The following is a 20,932-nucleotide window of genomic DNA, read 5'->3' on the forward strand; positions in this document are numbered from 1 at the left end:
AAAAAAAAAAAACAAAAAAACAAACTATATATATATATATATATATATATATATATATATGTATATGTGTATATATATATATATATATATTAGTGGATAATTGAAGACACTCTTCTAAGTTAAAACCAGTTCTCTTAGCTTGCTATTTTCTTCTTGGGTCACATTATGAACTCTTCCCGTGGCCACATGGTATGTGTCCTTTTAATTTCAGGGACTGCTGACATTCCAGGATGTGGCCATAGATTTCTCTCAAGAGGAGTGAGAATGCCTGGACCAAGATCAATGGGAATTGTACAGGGATGTGATGTTAGAGAAGTATAAGAACCTGCTCTCCTTGGGTGAGGATACCTTCCTTCCAGAATTCCTTATCCAACCACAGGGTTTGGAGTCCTTCATTTGTAGAATGTCTCCTGGAATCTTCTGCTTCCTACAATAGGGTTTCAGATTGCAACGTTTCCGGAAAGATTGGGAGTTTGTGGGTATAATTTTTCTTATTCTTTTAAAATTGCAGCCTCCCTTTTAATATACTTTGTAACTGCTTGGGATGTGTCTATATGAACTGTGTACTATATGCTTCTGTTATAGTCCTTGCAATATTTTATTGTCTTATTTTCTGTAACAATTTTCCATGGATTCTTTGGGCTTAAGGTATATTAAAAGGGAGACTGCGATTCTGGGACTTCCCTGGTGATGCAGTGGTTAAGAATTCGCCTGCCAATGCAGGGGACCCGGTTCGATCCCCGATCCAGGAAGATCTCACGTGCCACGGAGCACCTAAGCCAGTGGGCCACAACTACTGAGCCTGCGTGCCACAAGTACTGAAGCCGGTGTGCCCTGAGCCCGTGCGCCATTTATTTTTTGGAGAATAAAACCGCCTCTGAGTGATTAAAATTTAGACCAGCTAGTCAAAATGCTTTATCACCTGTTCTTCAAAAACACTGAACAGCAGAACAAGTTTTACTAGGGATAACAGTGTAATTGTATTCTAGAGTTCATATCGGCAATATGGTTTATGACCTTGTTGCTGGATCACGACATTTCAATGGTATAACTGCTATTAATTGTCTGTTTGTTCAACGATTAAAGTCTCACGTGATCTGAGTTCAGACTGGAGTCATCCTGGTTGGTTTCTGTCTATTGCAGGTTTCTTCCAGTATGAAAGGACAAGAGCAATACGGCTTACTTTACAAAATGTCTTCAAACTAAATGATGATATAATCTACATTCAATTAATTTATACATACCCTACTGTAGAACAGGGTTTGTTACGGTGGCAGAGCCCGGTAATTATGTAAAACTGAAACCTTTATCTGCACTGGTTCAAGTCCTCTTCCTAAGAATATGCTTATAATCAACATTCTTTGACAAATTACCCAATTTAATTCACCATAGCATTCCTCATATTAACTAAATGGAAAATCCTAGGCTATATACAAATCCAGAAAGGGCCAAAAAGTCATCAGCCCCCATGGATTATTACAACCCATTGCTGAGGCATTCAAATTACTTATTAAAGAACCACTATGTCCATCAACGTCATCAATTTATATATTATTGCCCCAATGCTAGCCTTAACCCTGGCTCTCACAACATGAATTCCTCTTCCCATATCTTATCCACTAATTAATATAAATGTAGGCATATTATTTATATTAGCCATATCACACCTAGCCATTTATTCCATCCTCAGATCTGGATGAGCTTCACATTCAAAATATTCACTCACTGGAGCTCTAGGGACAGTAGCACGGACAATCTCATATGAAGTAATGTAGCAGTTATTCTATTCTCAGTCTTACTGATAAATGGATCATTTACACTTTCAACAGTAATTATTACACAAGAACACCTATGACTGATGTTCTCCTGACCCCTACCCAGAATTTGATTATCTACGCAGTAGCAGAAGTCCAACGAAGCCCCACTTGATTTAACAGAAGTAGAATCAAAACCTGTATATGTCTTCAATGTAGAAAATGTAGCAGGCCCATTCACCCCGTCCTTCCTAGAGAATATGTCAATTTCCCTATAATAAACATTTCCACAACAATCTATTTTTAGGAGCATTCGACAATCACTAGGTGCTAGAATTATATACTGCCCAAGTCATCATTAAAACACATCTACCAATCTCCTTTCTATGAATTTGAGCATCGTACCCACAATTTTGATATGATCAATGTATACATGTCTTATAAAAAGTTTTTCTACTACTATCATTAGCCCTATGTATATGAGAGTTTTCACTACCTGTCATCATACCAGCCAACCCACCACAAACTTAAGAAATATGTTTGACAAAAGAGTTACTTTGATAGAGTAAATCATAGAGGTTTCAATGCTCTTATTCCTGGAATTGAATTCTTCCTAAGGATTTTACATTCTCCATGCTACGACATTACACCACATGCTATATAGTAAGGTTCTCTAAGTAAGCTTCAGGCCCATATCCCCAAAATGTTGTTGTATGTCCTTCCTCTACTAATAAACTCTCATTGTTTTTACTATCATTCTACTGACCATTATCTCAGGAAATATAATTGTATAACAAGCTCACACTGGTTAATGGTATCCCCATTCTAATAAAAAACATGAACCCATAAGCTACAGAGGCATCCAACAAATATTTCCTAAAACAATCCACCACATCAATACTACTTATAATGGCTATTATCATTAATCTAATATACTATGGTCAAAGAACACAATGAATAACAAACATATTTAATCCAGCAGCAACCACCCTCATGACAATCAATCGCCCTTGTCACAAAAGTAGGACTTTCCCCATTTCACTTCTGAGTGCCTGAAGTCACACAAGGCATGTCATGAACAGCAGACCTGATGTTATTAACATGACAGAATTGCACCCCTATCAGTTTTATACCACATGTCACCATCCATCCACCTAAATATACTATTAATCATAGTGATATTATAAAACATAGCTGGAGGCTGAGGCAGACTTAGCCATACTCACCTGGAAAAAATTACACCCTCCTCATCAATTGCCCATCTAGGATGAATAACAGCTATTATAATGTATATTCAGATTATAACAATCCTAAACATACTAATTTATATCATAACAACACTATCTTCTTCTTATTTATGCCCAGATCATGTACTACAAGAGTATCATTATCACACACATGAGATAAAACACCTCCCATCACAATCATTTTCCTCACCATTATAGTATCATTAAGACATCGCCCATCACTATCAGGGTTTTTACCCAAATGAATAATTATCCAAGAGATAACAAAAATGACAACATCATTCTACCAACACTAATAGCCATCACAGCAGTCCTCAGCATATATTTCTACTTGCAGCTAACATACTCCACATCACTAACTATATTCCCTTCATTAAACAACACAAACACAAAACAATTTGAACATACAAAGAAATAACCTTCCTATCATTACCAATCATAATACCCACACGATTACTACACATAACACCCATTCTATCGGTGCTGGACTAGGAATTTAGGTTAGTTCAGACCAAGAGCTTTCAAAACCCTAAACAAGTAAAATTTACTTAATTTCTAAAAATAAGGATTGCAAGATTTTATCCTACATCAATTGAATCTAAAGCAAACATTGTAATTAATCCAAATCTTTACGAGATTGATGAGTTTTAACCCCAGGAAACTTTCGTTAACAGGCAAATCCTCTAGTCAACTGGCTTCAGTCTACTTCTCCTTCATTTGAGAAAGAAAAAAAGAAAAAAAAAGGCAGGAAAATCACCGGCAGAATTGAAGCTGCTTCTCTGAAGTTACAATTCAATTTGTTGATTCACCACAGGGTTTGCCAGAAAGAGGACTCAATCTCTGTCTTTAGATTTACAGTCTAAAGCTAACTCAGTCGTTTAACCTCTGTTCATACACTGCTGATTATTTTCAACAAATCACAAAGATATTGGCATTTTATATTTACTATTTGGTGCTTGAGCTGGAGTAGCAGGCAGCACCTTAATTATATTAATCCAGGCTGAGCTATGCTAACCTGGAGCGCTACTTGGAGATGCCCAAATCTGTAAGGTAGTCATAACAGTCCCTGCACTTGTAATAATTTTCTTTAAAGTTGTACCCATTATGATGGCAGGCTTTGAAAACTGACTTGGGCCACTAATAACTCGGACACCTGAGGTAGCATTTCCCCAAATAAATCATCTAAACTTTTGTCTACTTCCCCCATCATTCTTACTCCTACTCATATCACCAATAGTAGAAGCTGGTTCTGTTACAAGTGGAACTGTATATTCAGCTCTAGCCTGCAATCTGGCCCACGCAGGAGCCTCTGTCCACCTAACCATTTTCTCCTTACATTTAGCAGGTGTCTCTTCAATTCTTGGTATTATTACTTTTATTAGTATAGTCTTTAATACAAAACCAGCAGTCATATCCCAATACCAAACACCATTATTTGTTTAATCTTCCCCAACTATAGCCATACTACTATAATTACCAATCTCAGTCCGAGCAGCCAGAATTGCCATACTGTTAAGAGATAGAAATCTAAACACTACTTTCTTTGACCCTGCAGGAGGAGACCGAATCCTATACCAACGACTATTTTGATTCTTTGGTCACCATGAAGTCTGTATTCAGGGCCTACCAGGGTTTGTTATAAACTCACATATCATTACATACTATTTAGGACAAAAAGTGCCTTTCAGCTATCTGGGAATAGTATGAGTCATGTCCACTGGCTTTTTAGGAGTTCTCTTGTGGGCCCATCATATGTTTACCATAGGGATAGCTGTGGACTCAGGAGCATACTTTGCATCAGCTACCGTAATTACTTCTATCCCTACAGGAGTAAAAGTATCTAGCTGATTAGCAACTCTTTCTTTAATGTTTCTTTTTCTTTTCTTTTTTTTTGGCTGCGTTGGGTCTTGGTTGCTGCACGTGGGCTTTCTCTGGTTGCGGTGAGCGGCAGCTACTCTTCGTTGCGGTGCGCGGCCTTTTCATTGCAGTGGCTTCTCTTGTTGCAGAGCACGGCCTCTAGGCGCATGGGCTTCAGTAGTTGTGGCTTGCGGGCTCTAGAGGGCAAGCTCAGTAGCTGTGGCGCACGGGCTTTTTGCTCCGCGGCATGTGGAATCTTCCCAGACGAGGGTTCGAACCCGTGTCTCTTGCATTGGCAGGCAAATTCTTAACCACTGCGTCACCAGGGAAGTCCCTGGTTAGCAACTGTTCACGGAGGTAATATTATATGACCTCCCAATATATTATGAGTTTTAGGCTTTAGTTTTTCTTTTTACAGTAGATGGTTTGACAGGAATCATCTTAGCCAACTCATCCCCGGACATTGTCCTCCAGGATACATACTATGTAGTAGCACACTTCCATGACTTAATGTCCATGGGAGCTGTCTTCACTATTATAGGAGGCTTCCTACACTGATTCCCACTATTCTCAGGTTATACAGTTAACTCAGCATGAGCAAAAATTCACTTCACAAGTATATTTGTAGTAGTAAATATGACTTCCTGCAGCACTTTCTTGGCCTCTCAGGGATGTCACTACGTTAGTCTGAGTATCCTGAGGCACACACAACATGAAATATTTTGTCTTTAGGCTCATTCATCTCAGTAGCAGCAGTAACGCTAATAATCTTCATACTTTGAAAAGCATTTGCGTCTAAACAAGAACCAGAGAAAGCCCACGTGCAGCAACCAAGACCCAACGCAGCCAAAAAAAAAGAAAAGAAAAAGAAACATTAAAGAAAGAGTTGCTAATCAGCTAGATACTTTTACTCCTGTAGGGATAGAAGTAATTACGGTAGCTGATGCAAAGTATGCTCCTGAGTCCACAGCTATCCCTATGGTAAACATATGATGGGCCCACAAGAGAACTCCTAAAAAGCCAGTGGACATGACTCATACTATTCCCAGATAGCTGAAAGGCACTTTTTGTCCTAAATAGTATGTAATGATATGTGAGTTTATAACAAACCCTGGTAGGCCCTGAATACAGACTTCATGGTGACCAAAGAATCAAAATAGTCGTTGGTATAGGATTCGGTCTCCTCCTGCAGGGTCAAAGAAAGTAGTGTTTAGATTTCTATCTCTTAACAGTATGGCAATTCTGGCTGCTCGGACTGAGATTGGTAATTATAGTAGTATGGCTATAGTTGGGGAAGATTAAACAAATAATGGTGTTTGGTATTGGGATATGACTGCTGGTTTTGTATTAAAGACTATACTAATAAAAGTAATAATACCAAGAATTGAAGAGACACCTGCTAAATGTAAGGAGAAAATGGTTAGGTGGACAGAGGCTCCTGCGTGGGCCAGATTGCAGGCTAGAGCTGAATATACAGTTCCACTTGTAACAGAACCAGCTTCTACTATTGGTGATATGAGTAGGAGTAAGAATGATGGGGGAAGTAGACAAAAGTTTAGATGATTTATTTGGGGAAATGCTACCTCAGGTGTCCGAGTTATTAGTGGCCCAAGTCAGTTTTCAAAGCCTGCCATCATAATGGGTACAACTTTAAAGAAAATTATTACAAGTGCAGGGACTGTTATGACTACCTTACAGATTTGGGCATCTCCAAGTAGCGCTCCAGGTTAGCATAGCTCAGCCTGGATTAATATAATTAAGGTGCTGCCTGCTACTCCAGCTCAAGCACCAAATAGTAAATATAAAATGCCAATATCTTTGTGATTTGTTGAAAATAATCAGCAGTGTATGAACAGAGGTTAAACGACTGAGTTAGCTTTAGACTGTAAATCTAAAGACAGAGATTGAGTCCTCTTTCTGGCAAACCCTGTGGTGAATCAACAAATTGAATTGTAACTTCAGAGAAGCAGCTTCAATTCTGCCGGTGATTTTCCTGCCTTTTTTTTTCTTTTTTTCTTTCTCAAATGAAGGAGAAGTAGACTGAAGCCAGTTGACTAGAGGATTTGCCTGTTAACGAAAGTTTCCTGGGGTTAAAACTCATCAATCTCGTAAAGATTTGGATTAATTACAATGTTTGCTTTAGATTCAATTGATGTAGGATAAAATCTTGCAATCCTTATTTTTAGAAATTAAGTAAATTTTACTTGTTTAGGGTTTTGAAAGCTCTTGGTCTGAACTAACCTAAATTCCTAGTCCAGCACCGATAGAATGGGTGTTATGTGTAGTAATCGTGTGGGTATTATGATTGGTAATGATAGGAAGGTTATTTCTTTGTATGTTCAAATTGTTTTGTGTTTGTGTTGTTTAATGAAGGGAATATAGTTAGTGATGTGGAGTATGTTAGCTGCAAGTAGAAATATATGCTGAGGACTGCTGTGATGGCTATTAGTGTTGGTAGAATGATGTTGTCATTTTTGTTATCTCTTGGATAATTATTCATTTGGGTAAAAACCCTGATAGTGATGGGCGATGTCTTAATGATACTATAATGGTGAGGAAAATGATTGTGATGGGAGGTGTTTTATCTCATGTGTGTGATAATGATACTCTTGTAGTACATGATCTGGGCATAAATAAGAAGAAGATAGTGTTGTTATGATATAAATTAGTATGTTTAGGATTGTTATAATCTGAATATACATTATAATAGCTGTTATTCATCCTAGATGGGCAATTGATGAGGAGGGTGTAATTTTTTCCAGGTGAGTATGGCTAAGTCTGCCTCAGCCTCCAGCTATGTTTTATAATATCACTATGATTAATAGTATATTTAGGTGGATGGATGGTGACATGTGGTATAAAACTGATAGGGGTGCAATTCTGTCATGTTAATAACATCAGGTCTGCTGTTCATGACATGCCTTGTGTGACTTCAGGCACTCAGAAGTGAAATGGGGAAAGTCCTACTTTTGTGACAAGGGCGATTGATTGTCATGAGGGTGGTTGCTGCTGGATTAAATATGTTTGTTATTCATTGTGTTCTTTGACCATAGTATATTAGATTAATGATAATAGCCATTATAAGTAGTATTGATGTGGTGGATTGTTTTAGGAAATATTTGTTGGATGCCTCTGTAGCTTATGGGTTCATGTTTTTTATTAGAATGGGGATACCATTAACCAGTGTGAGCTTGTTATACAATTATATTTCCTGAGATAATGGTCAGTAGAATGATAGTAAAAACAATGAGAGTTTATTAGTAGAGGAAGGACATACAACAACATTTTGGGGATATGGGCCTGAAGCTTACTTAGAGAACCTTACTATATAGCATGTGGTGTAATGTCGTAGCATGGAGAATGTAAAATCCTTAGGAAGAATTCAATTCCAGGAATAAGAGCATTGAAACCTCTATGATTTACTCTATCAAAGTAACTCTTTTGTCAAACATATTTCTTAAGTTTGTGGTGGGTTGGCTGGTATGATGACAGGTAGTGAAAACTCTCATATACATAGGGCTAATGATAGTAGTAGAAAAACTTTTTATAAGACATGTATACATTGATCATATCAAAATTGTGGGTACGATGCTCAAATTCATAGAAAGGAGATTGGTAGATGTGTTTTAATGATGACTTGGGCAGTATATAATTCTAGCACCTAGTGATTGTCGAATGCTCCTAAAAATAGATTGTTGTGGAAATGTTTATTATAGGGAAATTGACATATTCTCTAGGAAGGACGGGGTGAATGGGCCTGCTACATTTTCTACATTGAAGACATATACAGGTTTTGATTCTACTTCTGTTAAATCAAGTGGGGCTTCGTTGGACTTCTGCTACTGCGTAGATAATCAAATTCTGGGTAGGGGTCAGGAGAACATCAGTCATAGGTGTTCTTGTGTAATAATTACTGTTGAAAGTGTAAATGATCCATTTATCAGTAAGACTGAGAATAGAATAACTGCTACATTACTTCATATGAGATTGTCCGTGCTACTGTCCCTAGAGCTCCAGTGAGTGAATATTTTGAATGTGAAGCTCATCCAGATCTGAGGATGGAATAAATGGCTAGGTGTGATATGGCTAATATAAATAATATGCCTACATTTATATTAATTAGTGGATAAGATATGGGAAGAGGAATTCATGTTGTGAGAGCCAGGGTTAAGGCTAGCATTGGGGCAATAATATATAAATTGATGACGTTGATGGACATAGTGGTTCTTTAATAAGTAATTTGAATGCCTCAGCAATGGGTTGTAATAATCCATGGGGGCTGATGACTTTTTGGCCCTTTCTGGATTTGTATATAGCCTAGGATTTTCCATTTAGTTAATATGAGGAATGCTATGGTGAATTAAATTGGGTAATTTGTCAAAGAATGTTGATTATAAGCATATTCTTAGGAAGAGGACTTGAACCAGTGCAGATAAAGGTTTCAGTTTTACATAATTACCGGGCTCTGCCACCGTAACAAACCCTGTTCTACAGTAGGGTATGTATAAATTAATTGAATGTAGATTATATCATCATTTAGTTTGAAGACATTTTGTAAAGTAAGCCGTATTGCTCTTGTCCTTTCATACTGGAAGAAACCTGCAATAGACAGAAACCAACCAGGATGACTCCAGTCTGAACTCAGATCACGTGAGACTTTAATCGTTGAACAAACAGACAATTAATAGCAGTTATACCATTGAAATGTCGTGATCCAGCAACAAGGTCATAAACCATATTGCCGATATGAACTCTAGAATACAATTACACTGTTATCCCTAGTAAAACTTGTTCTGCTGTTCAGTGTTTTTGAAGAACAGGTGATAAAGCATTTTGACTAGCTGGTCTAAATTTTAATCACTCAGAGGCGGTTTTATTCTCCAAAAAATAAATGGCGCACGGGCTCAGGGCACACCGGCTTCAGTACTTGTGGCACGCAGGCTCAGTAGTTGTGGCCCACTGGCTTAGGTGCTCCGTGGCACGTGAGATCTTCCTGGATCGGGGATCGAACCGGGTCCCCTGCATTGGCAGGCGAATTCTTAACCACTGCATCACCAGGGAAGTCCCAGAATCGCAGTCTCCCTTTTAATATACCTTAAGCCCAAAGAATCCATGGAAAATTGTTACAGAAAATAAGACAATAAAATATTGCAAGGACTATAACAGAAGCATATAGTACACAGTTCATATAGACACATCCCAAGCAGTTACAAAGTATATTAAAAGGGAGGCTGCAATTTTAAAAGAATAAGAAAAATTATACCCACAAACTCCCAATCTTTCCGGAAACGTTGCAATCTGAAACCCTATTGTAGGAAGCAGAAGATTCCAGGAGACATTCTACAAATGAAGGACTCCAAACCCTGTGGTTGGATAAGGAATTCTGGAAGGAAGGTATCCTCACCCAAGGAGAGCAGGTTCTTATACTTCTCTAACATCACATCCCTGTACAATTCCCATTGATCTTGGTCCAGGCATTCTCACTCCTCTTGAGAGAAATCTATGGCCACATCCTGGAATGTCAGCAGTCCCTGAAATTAAAAGGACACATACCATGTGGCCACGGGAAGAGTTCATAATGTGACCCAAGAAGAAAATAGCAAGCTAAGAGAACTGGTTTTAACTTAGAAGAGTGTCTTCAATTATCCACTAATATATATATATATATATATACACATATACATATATATATATATATATATATATATATATATATAGTTTGTTTTTTTGTTTTTTTTTTTTTACAAAGTAACTTTCTCTACGTTATTTCTAACTACAAGAAAAGAGTATGGCATGTGATCCACAAAACCAGTATAGAGACTATACTTTTCTGGAAAAGAAATGATAAAATGATGGTTTCAACACAAGCATATGCATTTTTAAGTGTTTTATTTATATCAAACTGGATAAAATGTGTGTATTTCTCAGACAGAAAAGACATGTCGAGGTAAGAATGTACCCTTCAACTATTCATGGGTACACAAGTACACTGGGGAGATCGTAAAAGTGCAGATTGTGATTCAGTAGGTCCGGTGGGCCTGAGTTCTATTTTTTTAACAAGCGCATTTTTAACTAGTGATGCCACAGTCTCTGATTCATTAACCACAATTGTGAATAGCAGAGACATAATTAGAAAGGTAAAAATTCATATTTAATTTTGAACTTAAAGTGTTTTATGGATTTCACACCTTTAATAGAATAGTAAGCACAGCAGCCACAATCACTTGTGAATATTTACTGTAGACTGTGTATTTTTCTAACTTTTTCGTGTAGGATTCCTGGAAAAAGACCTGGGCTGCGGCCACAGTGGGCGTGGCCCCCAGGCCGGGCCGCCCCTCCAGGACCCCCCGACGGGGCCCTGCGCTCCTGGCGGCTCCCTCCCCCGCCGCCCCGCTCCCTCCCGGAAGGCCTCGGGGCAGAGCGGTCCCACCCACTGCGCGCTGAACAGAGCCCGCGTTTCCTCAGAGCTGGAACTCCCGGCTCGGGCGGGGTCTCTTCCCTCCGCCGTCACGGAACTGCCCCGGAGCCCGAGGGGAGGGCGGCCTCACTGAGGCTGCCGGCTCTGGAGGTGCCCCGGCGGCCGAAGCCGTGACAGTCGCGGGGACGGCGGGCCGGGTAAGTGGGCGCCGACCCTCTGCCTGGTCCGGTGCCCGGGCGGCGGCACAAGACCAGCTTCTGAGGGGCAGGGGTTCGCTGCCACCCGCCGCTGCTGTGCAGAAAGAGCGGCCCCCAGCGTCTGGTCCCGGGGTACTCCGGTCCCTCCTCTCGCCCCTGCCCTTGGCCTGGCTCGCGAGGCCTGGTGGACGTGGGGAGGGGGTCGGCCTGAGCGTCCTGAGGGGAAACGGGGCAAGGGAGGCGCAGGGTCCGGCTGCAGCGTCAGCGCCCCTCCTCCCGACTGCGGGGAAAGCGGCTGAAAACGCATCCCCAGGCTCGCAGGCCCCTTGTTCAGCCGAGTCTCTCTGCGCTCCTTCCTCCCTGAGCTAAAGTACCGGGGGGAGCGGACAGGGCAGGGGACTGGCGCAGGTAACGGGGAACATCCAAAGATGATTGTTAACTAAGGAAAACCAGCTCTCCCAAGGTGAGGAATGCGGCGCTTTTCTTTGTATGGGCTCACTGAATTCCTTCCTTTGATATGCACCTCAGCTCTCTGGGGCCTGCATTCTGTATTTGCATATCCTGAGTGCCTCAGGGCCCGCCGGCTCACATTGGAGGGCTGCAAGTGCTGAAGACTGTGGCATCCTTTGTTTACTGATAGGGCAAGAAATATTCCATTTCCCACAGGCTTGAGGGGCAGACAGTGAAAAAAAGTCGGAGAATCTCACTCGGCATGTACTTTGGTTTACATATAGACAATATTTATACTTAACTGTGCTAATAGAGGTTCTCAAGTCCAATCAACTTGTACTTCTGCCCTCTATGTATTAATTTCATTAATATCATAAGATAAATGCCTATAGAATCGACTTAATCCATTTAAATAGGATAATGACTTTTAAAGGAAACATAATAGAAATATAACAACAAAACCTTTACCACTGAAGGCTGGGTCTGGAACAACCTAAATAAGTGTTCCATTGTTAAAATATTGAAAGATGTATTCAATAGAAATATCAACAAAAATGACGAATAATAAGGGCAGCAGAATGTTGAAACGTTCTATCTTTATCATTTAAGTGGCAGAAAATCATTTATTAGTAGGCACTGGGGGCAGAAGATGCCTGATTTTATATCTGTCATATTTGTGCCATTGTTTCAACAAGTAACTTAAAGACAAAATGGAAAAACAAGGAGGTTTGTGCCTGAGATCATGTTGATGTGAAACCAGGGATGGCCACCTTGTGCCAAGTGAGTTAAGTTTACCTGGCCAGGTAGACCGCAGAGCTCCTGAGAAGCCAGGGTTGGAATTTTTCTGCTGGGTGCCCCTTAGGTTCTGTGACTTGATTGATTGTGAGTCATGTTTCGGGAAGACCTGATCACAGGAAAAGGGTGGGAATAGAAGGGTGATTTGGGGAGCAGCTAACAACATTCATCACAGCTCATGGCCTGATTGAATTTTAAAGAAACAGGAAAACAAATGCTTCTTATGGAATCAGAGAATGTGAGGGCTGGACAATCCCAGAAAATGAGGAACACCCATCCCCTTTTCCAGATGACACAACAGAGGTCCAGCAAGGTGAAATCCCTCACCCAAGTTGCACCCGTCTCTCCTCCCCACTACATGCTTCATGAAAGCAGGACTCTTCCTGTCTTGATCACTGCTGAACCCCAAAAAGGGCCAGGCATCTAGGAGCTGCTCCAAAAATTTGGGTCGACTGTAGGAACAATGCTATTTCTTTCTTTCTCACTCTTATTCAGGATTGTGCCAAGAACTCCCCAGGTTGCAATGTAATTCGATAAATGTAAATATTAATCGAGTTTTGTTGTGATGAGGACTTAGGCTTTGAAGGTAACAGACTTGGTTCAGATCTTGGTTCTGCCACTCAATAGCTGTTTGACTTTGGGAAAATTACTAAACCTTTCTGAGCTTACTTCCTCCTTTGTAAAGTGGGGATAAATCTATCTGAGCCAGCAGAGCACCTGCATGAGAGATGTGCCCTAAATATTGGTCTTTCTCATTCTCCCACGCCATCTCTCTGTTCTTCCCAGAGAAGTTGTACAGAAGGATATAGTACTTTTTTAAAATAATTAATTAATTAATTAATGTATTTATTTTTGGCTGCGTTGGGTCTTCGTTGCTATGCGCAGGCTTTCTCTAGTTGCGGCAAGCGGGGGCTACTCTTTGTTGCGGTGCGCGGGCTTCTCATTGCGGTGGTTTCTCTTGCTGCGCTTGTTGTGGAGCACCGGCTCTAGGCGCGCGGGCATCAGTAGGTGGCATGCAGGCTCAGTAGTTGTGGCGCATGGGTTTAGCTTCTCCGCAGCATGTGGGATCTTCCCTGACCAGGGCTCGAACCCATGTCCCCTGCCTTGGCAGGCAGATTCTTAACCACTGCGCCACCAGGGAAGTCCGATATAGTACTTTTTAAAGAGGGGTTTTAATTTATTTCAGATAGTATACATTTTTCTTGTAGAAAAGATTATTCCACTATAGAAACATAAACTCGCAAAACCACTATAAATGCAATATTCTATGGGTTAGATATTATCAGTCACATTTTATAAATAATTTGGCAAATGCCAAAGAACTAGCAACTGGGGAGTAAGAGGACTCAAATCTGGGGTGCCCCCACCCCAATTTCAAGAGCAGGGTGTGTTTTTCAAATCCATGTTTCACCTGGTCTTTGTTTCTCATCCATCCTCTGTGTCTGCCTTTCTCAAGAAGGCTCAGATCCTCGGCTTCCACACCCTCCCGGCTGGCTGTGCCCCAGCTCTCGGCCTGGAACCTCTGCGTGCCTGGGTGTGCCTGCTCCCCCTGTGCATCAGCAGCTTTGCCAGGGAGCTGCTGTATCGTGCACTGCTTGCTGTACCCAGAGTACCTGGACCCTTCTGGTACATGAAGTGCACCCTCCTCACCATGTGTGCAGCCCATCCCCTTACCTTATATCCTGCCTCTAAGCCAGGCTTGGGGTGACTACAGTGTGCATTCAGCTGTGTGAGGTGCTGGGATCAAAGTGAAGTTCCCAACTTTTGAAGTGGCAGGCTTGAGGGGCACACAGTGATTTAAAGTCGGGTCACCTGACTTAAAGGGGGGGGCTGATTGATTTAAAGCCAAGGCAGCTGACTTAAAGCCTGCGTCCCTCAGCTGCAGGACGAGACCAGCTTTGGCGGTGCACGGGTTCGCCCCAAGCCAGCACTGCTGTTCAGGAAGAGCTTCCAGCGGCGCCTTAGTCCACGGGGACTTGGTCCGTTGTCTTGCCCCTGCCCTCAGAGGGGGGCCACCTGCTCTTCTGGAGAATCAGGGAGGGGGAAGTGCAGAGTCCCGGCTGGAGTTGCGGCACCCCTTGTCTGATGGCCGGGAAGGGCGGCGGGGCTGTGTGGTGTCCTGGGGCTGGACTCACCAGGTCGACTCAGCCTCTTGGCCTCCTAACCTCCCCCCACACACCCCACAAGAGTTTCCAATAATATGTAATTGCGCCTTAGGTTCTCAGTCTTCAAACTCATACCCAGGCTCCCAGGTCCCTTGATTCAGCCAATTCCTCTGTGCTCTTTCTTCTATTAGATACAGTCCCAGAGGGAGGGGCTCGGGGATGGGACTGGAGGGATGCTGGCAGCACTGGCCTCAGCTGACTAAAGAGATCCGGGGCCTGCGCTATCACACATGTGCGAGGACCCTTAAGGCGGAATCGAGGGGGCCAGTTAGAGGCAGTGCTTGCTGCCTCAAGTGAGTATGGATCACCGTCGGGTGGGGAGCACGCTGACCCCTGAGAAGTACTGTTAGGAGGATGTGTTCCTCCCTCGGCTTCAAGGACGTGGGTGGGCTTCAGGGCTCCAGTTCCCCTCCAGGCCTCCGGGTCCGACTGCACCGCAGCGGCCTTGCAGACCCGCCTTCCTGTCCCAGAACTTGCCAGGCTCCAGGAAGAATCCAGACTGCAGAGACGGTGCCTGAGGGCTCCAGCTTAAGAAGTGCTGTCCCTGGGGACCCAACAGTGGAGTGAGGAAGGGTGAAGGGAGTAGGGGGGTGGGGTAGGGAGGGGTGGCTGCCCTGGGAGACGTTGAGAGAGAAATATCGCCCCCCACACCCCCTGCCCCCCGCAACTGACCCATTGATGCCATAGGATCTCAGGGCCTTTTAGTCAGAGATGCCTCTGCTTCTTTACTCCTGTGTTCAAAACTACGCAAAACCAACTCTTCATCCTCTTGCTGCCTTGCCAGGACGTTTAAAGCACTGTTCTTTTGAAGCACTCGTTCCGTAAACTGCAGTTTGGAGCTGTCCCAGCTATTTAAAAGTGATCTCCTTAAACTGAGACTAAATCCTACTCTTTTGGAAAAACGGCCTTCACTTCATTGGAGATCGTCTTTTCTGCCCATTCCTTCCTTCTACTGCCCTCTTAAGAACCCCTGTGCTCAAAGAGATTGGTGATTTATTTTTTGCTTGATGTCAAAAAGAAACCTTCCCCATGCACCCCAAAAAGCTTTCCTGTTACACAGGTGTTTCACAACCATGACAGTGTTTTGCAGTTACTATACACTGGGTAGAGTGCCTAGCAATCCCTCCAAGAGCCAGAGGTGAGCAGACCTTTACTTATTTGATGGGATGCCCTTCAAGTTTAGGAAGGTCCCATTCTTATGACCCAGCAGGTAAGACAGAGCCCTGGATGGCTGTGGCTGTGATTAGATAACTTCTGATGATTTTATTTCCCTTACTGAGCTGCTGCTTCTAGGTTAAATTCGTTTTATTACCTGTCCATTTTTAAAGAAAGGCTGACAAAGTCACTGTAATAGGTCAGGAGTCTGAACTCAGGGTTGGTCAAAGGTACCCACAGGGAGGAAGGTGGATAAGAATAGGTGGGTAAAATAGGAGGGTTGGCAAGTACAGCCAGGACACCCGTGTTCATCATGCATACTAATAAAGGCCAGAATCTCCTCATTTATCTCTGGTGGGAAGTTCTGATGGTTTCACAGGATCAAACTCAAATCATATTCAAACTAGGGGATTTCCCTGAGCATAAAAGGAAGTATCCGTCCCTAGCAGGAGTCGCTGCAGAGGAATAAAGACGCAGATGTAGAGAACGGACCTGAGGACACAGGGAGGGGGAAGAGTAAGCTGGGATGAAGTGAGAGAGTGGCATGGACATATATACAGTACCAAATGTAAAATAGATAGCTAGGGAGAAGTAGCTGCATATAGCACAGGGAGATCAGCTCGGTGTTTTGTGACCACCTAGAGGGGTGGGATAGGGAGGGTGGGAGGGAGACGCAATAGGGTGGGGATATGGGGACATATTTATACGAATAGCTGATTCACTTTGTTATACAGCAGAAGCTAACACAACCAGGTAAAGCAATTATACTCCAATAAAGATGTTAACAACAACAACGAAAAAAACAAAAAAACTAAGTGAATCAAGCCAACGGAGACATTGTATGTGTTTACAGTTCAAGGAATCCAGAAGAGAATCCTTTATTCTGTAGGCAATGAATGGTCCATTCGAAAAGAAAAAAAAACCTTCTAAAATGTTGTTTTTCCATTTATTGTTCAGAACATCATTTTTATACCTCTGCATTTCTTACTATTCAAAGCCAGGTCACGTGAGTTACAGGAAAGCAGCTGATTGATTTAAAGTTGGGTCGTGTGATTGAAAAACCAGTGGCAGCTGATTGATTTAAATCCCAGTCATATGACATGAGGAGGGGGTGCTAAAAACTGCTTTTTCGGGGCTTCTCTGGTGGCACAGTGGTTGAGAATCTGCCTGCCAATGCAGGGGACATGGGTTCGAGCCCTGGTCTGGGAGGATCCCACATGCCGTGGAGCAACTAGGCCTGTGAGCCACAATTACTGAACCTGCACGTCTGGAGCCTGTGCTCCGCAACAAGAGAGGCCGCGATAATGAGAGGCCCGCGCACCGCGATGAAGAGTGGCCCCCACTTGCCGCAACTAGAGAAAGCCCTCGCACAGAAATGAAGACCCAATGCAGCCATAAATAAATAAATTAATTAATTAATTTTAAAAATTAAAAAAAAGAAGATTCAAAAAAAAAGAGCAGCTTACCACGTGTGTTGTTTAAGCAATGGTAGATTGACTTCTTTAAGCGACCTTTTAAAAAAAAAAGCTGCTTTTTCATCTTTGGCTCAGTATATCATATTTACCTTGGTTTTTCTTATGATTTAGAAAACTTGAGCTGTCTTCCCTTGAATCATCAGGACAAAAATACAGTATTTCAAGTTCATTCTTGAAACCAACTTCTCACGGTTAAGGTGTAATGACTAAAAGATCTTCCTTCTTCAAGACATTCCAAGCATCTGTAGGACACTTCATTGTAATTGGAGAAAAAAAGAAGAATGAGATCATGTCAGCAGCTGCAGGAGGCAAGACAGCCCCCAGGACTAGGGAAGGAGGAGGAGGAAGGGCTGAGAGTTGGCTTTAGAGCAGACAACCTCCAGAGGGCGCTGATGCACCGGCAGAGCCCACCTGCCACTCCCAGTTTGGCACTGCAGGGTCAGATTTGGGTTTGGAGATGGGGTTGCTGTAACCCCAAGGAGGTGAGCAGAGAGGAGGAGTTGATTACCGGTCTCCTCTGACTCTCTGACCCAAAGTGCCTGGCTTCACAAGGGGGACAGAGTTTTGCTTTCAGCAACTGATGGGGCACTTCCAGGCTGGTTGGGTTGCCCAGTGGCCTGACAGCCTGATAGGCTGACTGCGGTGTGACCGCCCTTTCTTTCTCCAGAATCTGTACATCAGGAGGTGCATGGTTGTGGGAGCCCATTCACCGCCCCTCCCCCCATGGGGGATGGCACCTTCCCTGGCTGTACCCTATGATCACCAGGTACTTGAAATGAATGCAAGTTTTTTGACTTCAAGGAAAAGCTCACATAACCACTTCTGCCTCATAATGTGTGGGATTTACTATAATGGAAGGACATTATAAAGAACAGGTAGAAAACTCACCTGTTGGTCTCCATGTAGGAGTTTATTTTGCACGAATCCCTCCTACATGAGTAGATAGCAGAGGTTTATTTTTGTTCCCGTGTGTGTAGTTGTGGCAGAGGATGTAGGTATGGTGATTTGAAGCCCTCAAAGAAATATTCTCAGAACTCTCAAGACTTCTCTTGATTGGAACCGAAAGAGACCTGGAAAAGGAGGAAAAGAAAAGGAGGAGGGAGAACGAATGACTGTTTCTCGGTAAATTCACCTTCCTGGTTGATTGTTCTGTCTTCTCATTTCTTTTAACTTCTATGTATGTCTAATGGAATAATGTAGAAAGGCTGATTTTTATGCTTTAAAAGATTTTACATCACAAAGAAACTAGAAGTGGCTAACAGAACTTATTCAAATCAATTTTACATAGAGACTTTGATATTAAATTTGTATACTAAAATGGGTTTATCCCAATTTTCTCTTTCTTTTTGAGTGAATATTTGTAACATATTTTTGTAGATAATAATTTATCCTAGATATACAAAATTGTGAGAATGGGTACCATTTTTTACCACTTGAATGATTTCTTTTAAATGAATAGATTGTACACTTTAAATGCCAATGTTGTGTCTTACGTGTTGTTTTTTAATTCCTTGATTTCCAAAACTTGTGTTTATTTAATTGATTTCTATCTAATAATCTGTGTCTCCCCTTTATTGTTTCTTACTTTATATTTTATTGATCTATAGTTAATTTACATTATTATATTAGTTTCAGAGGTACAACATAGTGATTCATAAATGTTTAGGTTCTTCTCCATTTATAGTTATTATAAAAGAGGGGCTATATTCCCCATGCTGTACAGTACATCACTGTAGATTATTGATTTTATACATAGTGGATTGTACCTCAAAATCTCCTACCACTATTTTGCTCCTCTAGCCTATCTCTCCCTGCTGGTAAACACTAGTCTGTTCTTTAATCTGTGAGTCTGTTTTTTGTTGTTGTTGTTGTTGTTGTTGTTGTTGTATTCAATTTTTTAGATGCCACGTGTAAGTGATAACATACCATGCTTGTTTTCTCATAACATACCATGCTTGTTTTCTCTGCGGCTTATTTTACTAAGCATAATACCCTCCAAGTCCAAGTCCATCCATGTTCTTGCAAATGGCAAAATTTCATTTTTTGCTGAAGTCATCATAAAAAATCTTTTTTTATCCACTAAGCTATTGATGAACACTTAGTTTGACTCTATATCTTGGCGATGGCAAATAACACTGTTATGAACATTGGTGTACAGTTATTTTTTTGAAATAGTGTTTTGGTTTTCTTCTGATATACCCAAGAGTGAAATTGCTGGAAATTATGGTAGTTCTATTTTTAGTTTTTTGTGGAACCTCCATTCTGCTTTCCATAGTAGCTGCACTATTTCACATTCACATCAAGAGTGTACAAGAGTTTCCCTTTCTCCACATCCTCACTAACCTTTGTTATTTGTGATCTTTTTGATGACAGCCATTCTGACAAGACTGAGGTGATATATCTCATAGTTTTGATTTGCATTTTACTGCCGATTAGCTATGTTTAGCAGCTTTGTGAGTTCTGGCTGTCTATCTGTATTTTTTCCTTGGAAAAATGTCTGTTTAGGTCTTCTCATTTTTTAAAAAATGATTTTGGGTGTTTTTTTGATATTGAGTTGTATGTGCTGTTTCTGTAGTTTAGATATGAACCCTTGCTTGGTCATCTTTTTGGTGTTAACCTCTTATCATGTGCAAATATTGTCTCTCCTTCAGCAGGTTGTCTTTTCATTTTGTCTTTGGTTTCCTTTGCTGTGCAAAATCTTTTAAGTTTAGTGAAGTCCCATTTGTTTATTTTTGCTTTTGTTTCATTTGCCTTAGTAGACTGAACCTAAATCTGTTGCTATCATTTATGTTGAAGAATGTTCTATATTTTCCTCTAGGGGTTTTATGGTTTCTGGTCCTACATTTAGGTGTTTATTCAGTTTTGCATTTATTTTATATATGGTGTGCTAAAATAATCTAATTTTATTCTTTTCCATGTAGCTGACCAGTTTTCTCAGTACCGCTTATTGGAGAGACAGTTTTTTCTCCATATTGCCTGCTTTGTCATAAATCAATTAAATATAAGTGTGTGTGCTTATTTCTGGGATCTCTATTCTATTCCAGTGATCTTTGTGTCTGTTTTTGCTCTGGTACCTTTCTCTTTGATTACTGTCGCTTTGCAGTATAGTCTGAAGTCAAGGTGCGTGATGCCTCCAGCTGTGTTCTTTCTCAAGATTGTTTGGCTATTTGGGGTCTTTGTGTTTCTATACAAATTTTAAAATTACTTTTTCAAGTTCTGTGAAAATGCTTTGGTATTCTGATAGGGATTGCGTTAAATCTGTAGATTGTCTTTGGTAGTATGGTTATTTTAACAGTATTAATTCTTCCAGTCCATGCGCATGCTATATTTTTCCATCTTTTTGTGTTGTCCTCAACTTCTTTCAGCAATGGCTGATAGATTTCTGAGCACATGTCTTTTACCTGCTTAAGTGTGTTTAT

At 41.4% G+C, this 20,932-nt stretch overlaps 1 long non-coding RNA gene across 2 annotated transcripts in view; it reads left to right on the forward strand.

Moving 5' to 3' along the window:
- The first annotated feature begins 10,600 nt into the window (after positions 1-10,600).
- The window catches only part of LOC309631470, a 65,966-nt gene continuing 55,634 nt past the window's right edge, over positions 10,601-20,932 (forward strand). For both annotated transcript variants that reach the window (XR_014246284.1, XR_014246285.1), the window contains exon 1: positions 10,601-11,473. This is a non-coding gene — a long non-coding RNA (uncharacterized lncRNA). The remainder of the gene's footprint in view (positions 11,474-20,932) is intronic.

The sequence above is a fragment of the Balaenoptera borealis genome (genome assembly GCF_965194805.1).
Source record: "Balaenoptera borealis genome assembly, chromosome: 6".
Classification (NCBI taxonomy): Eukaryota; Metazoa; Chordata; class Mammalia; order Artiodactyla; family Balaenopteridae; genus Balaenoptera; species Balaenoptera borealis.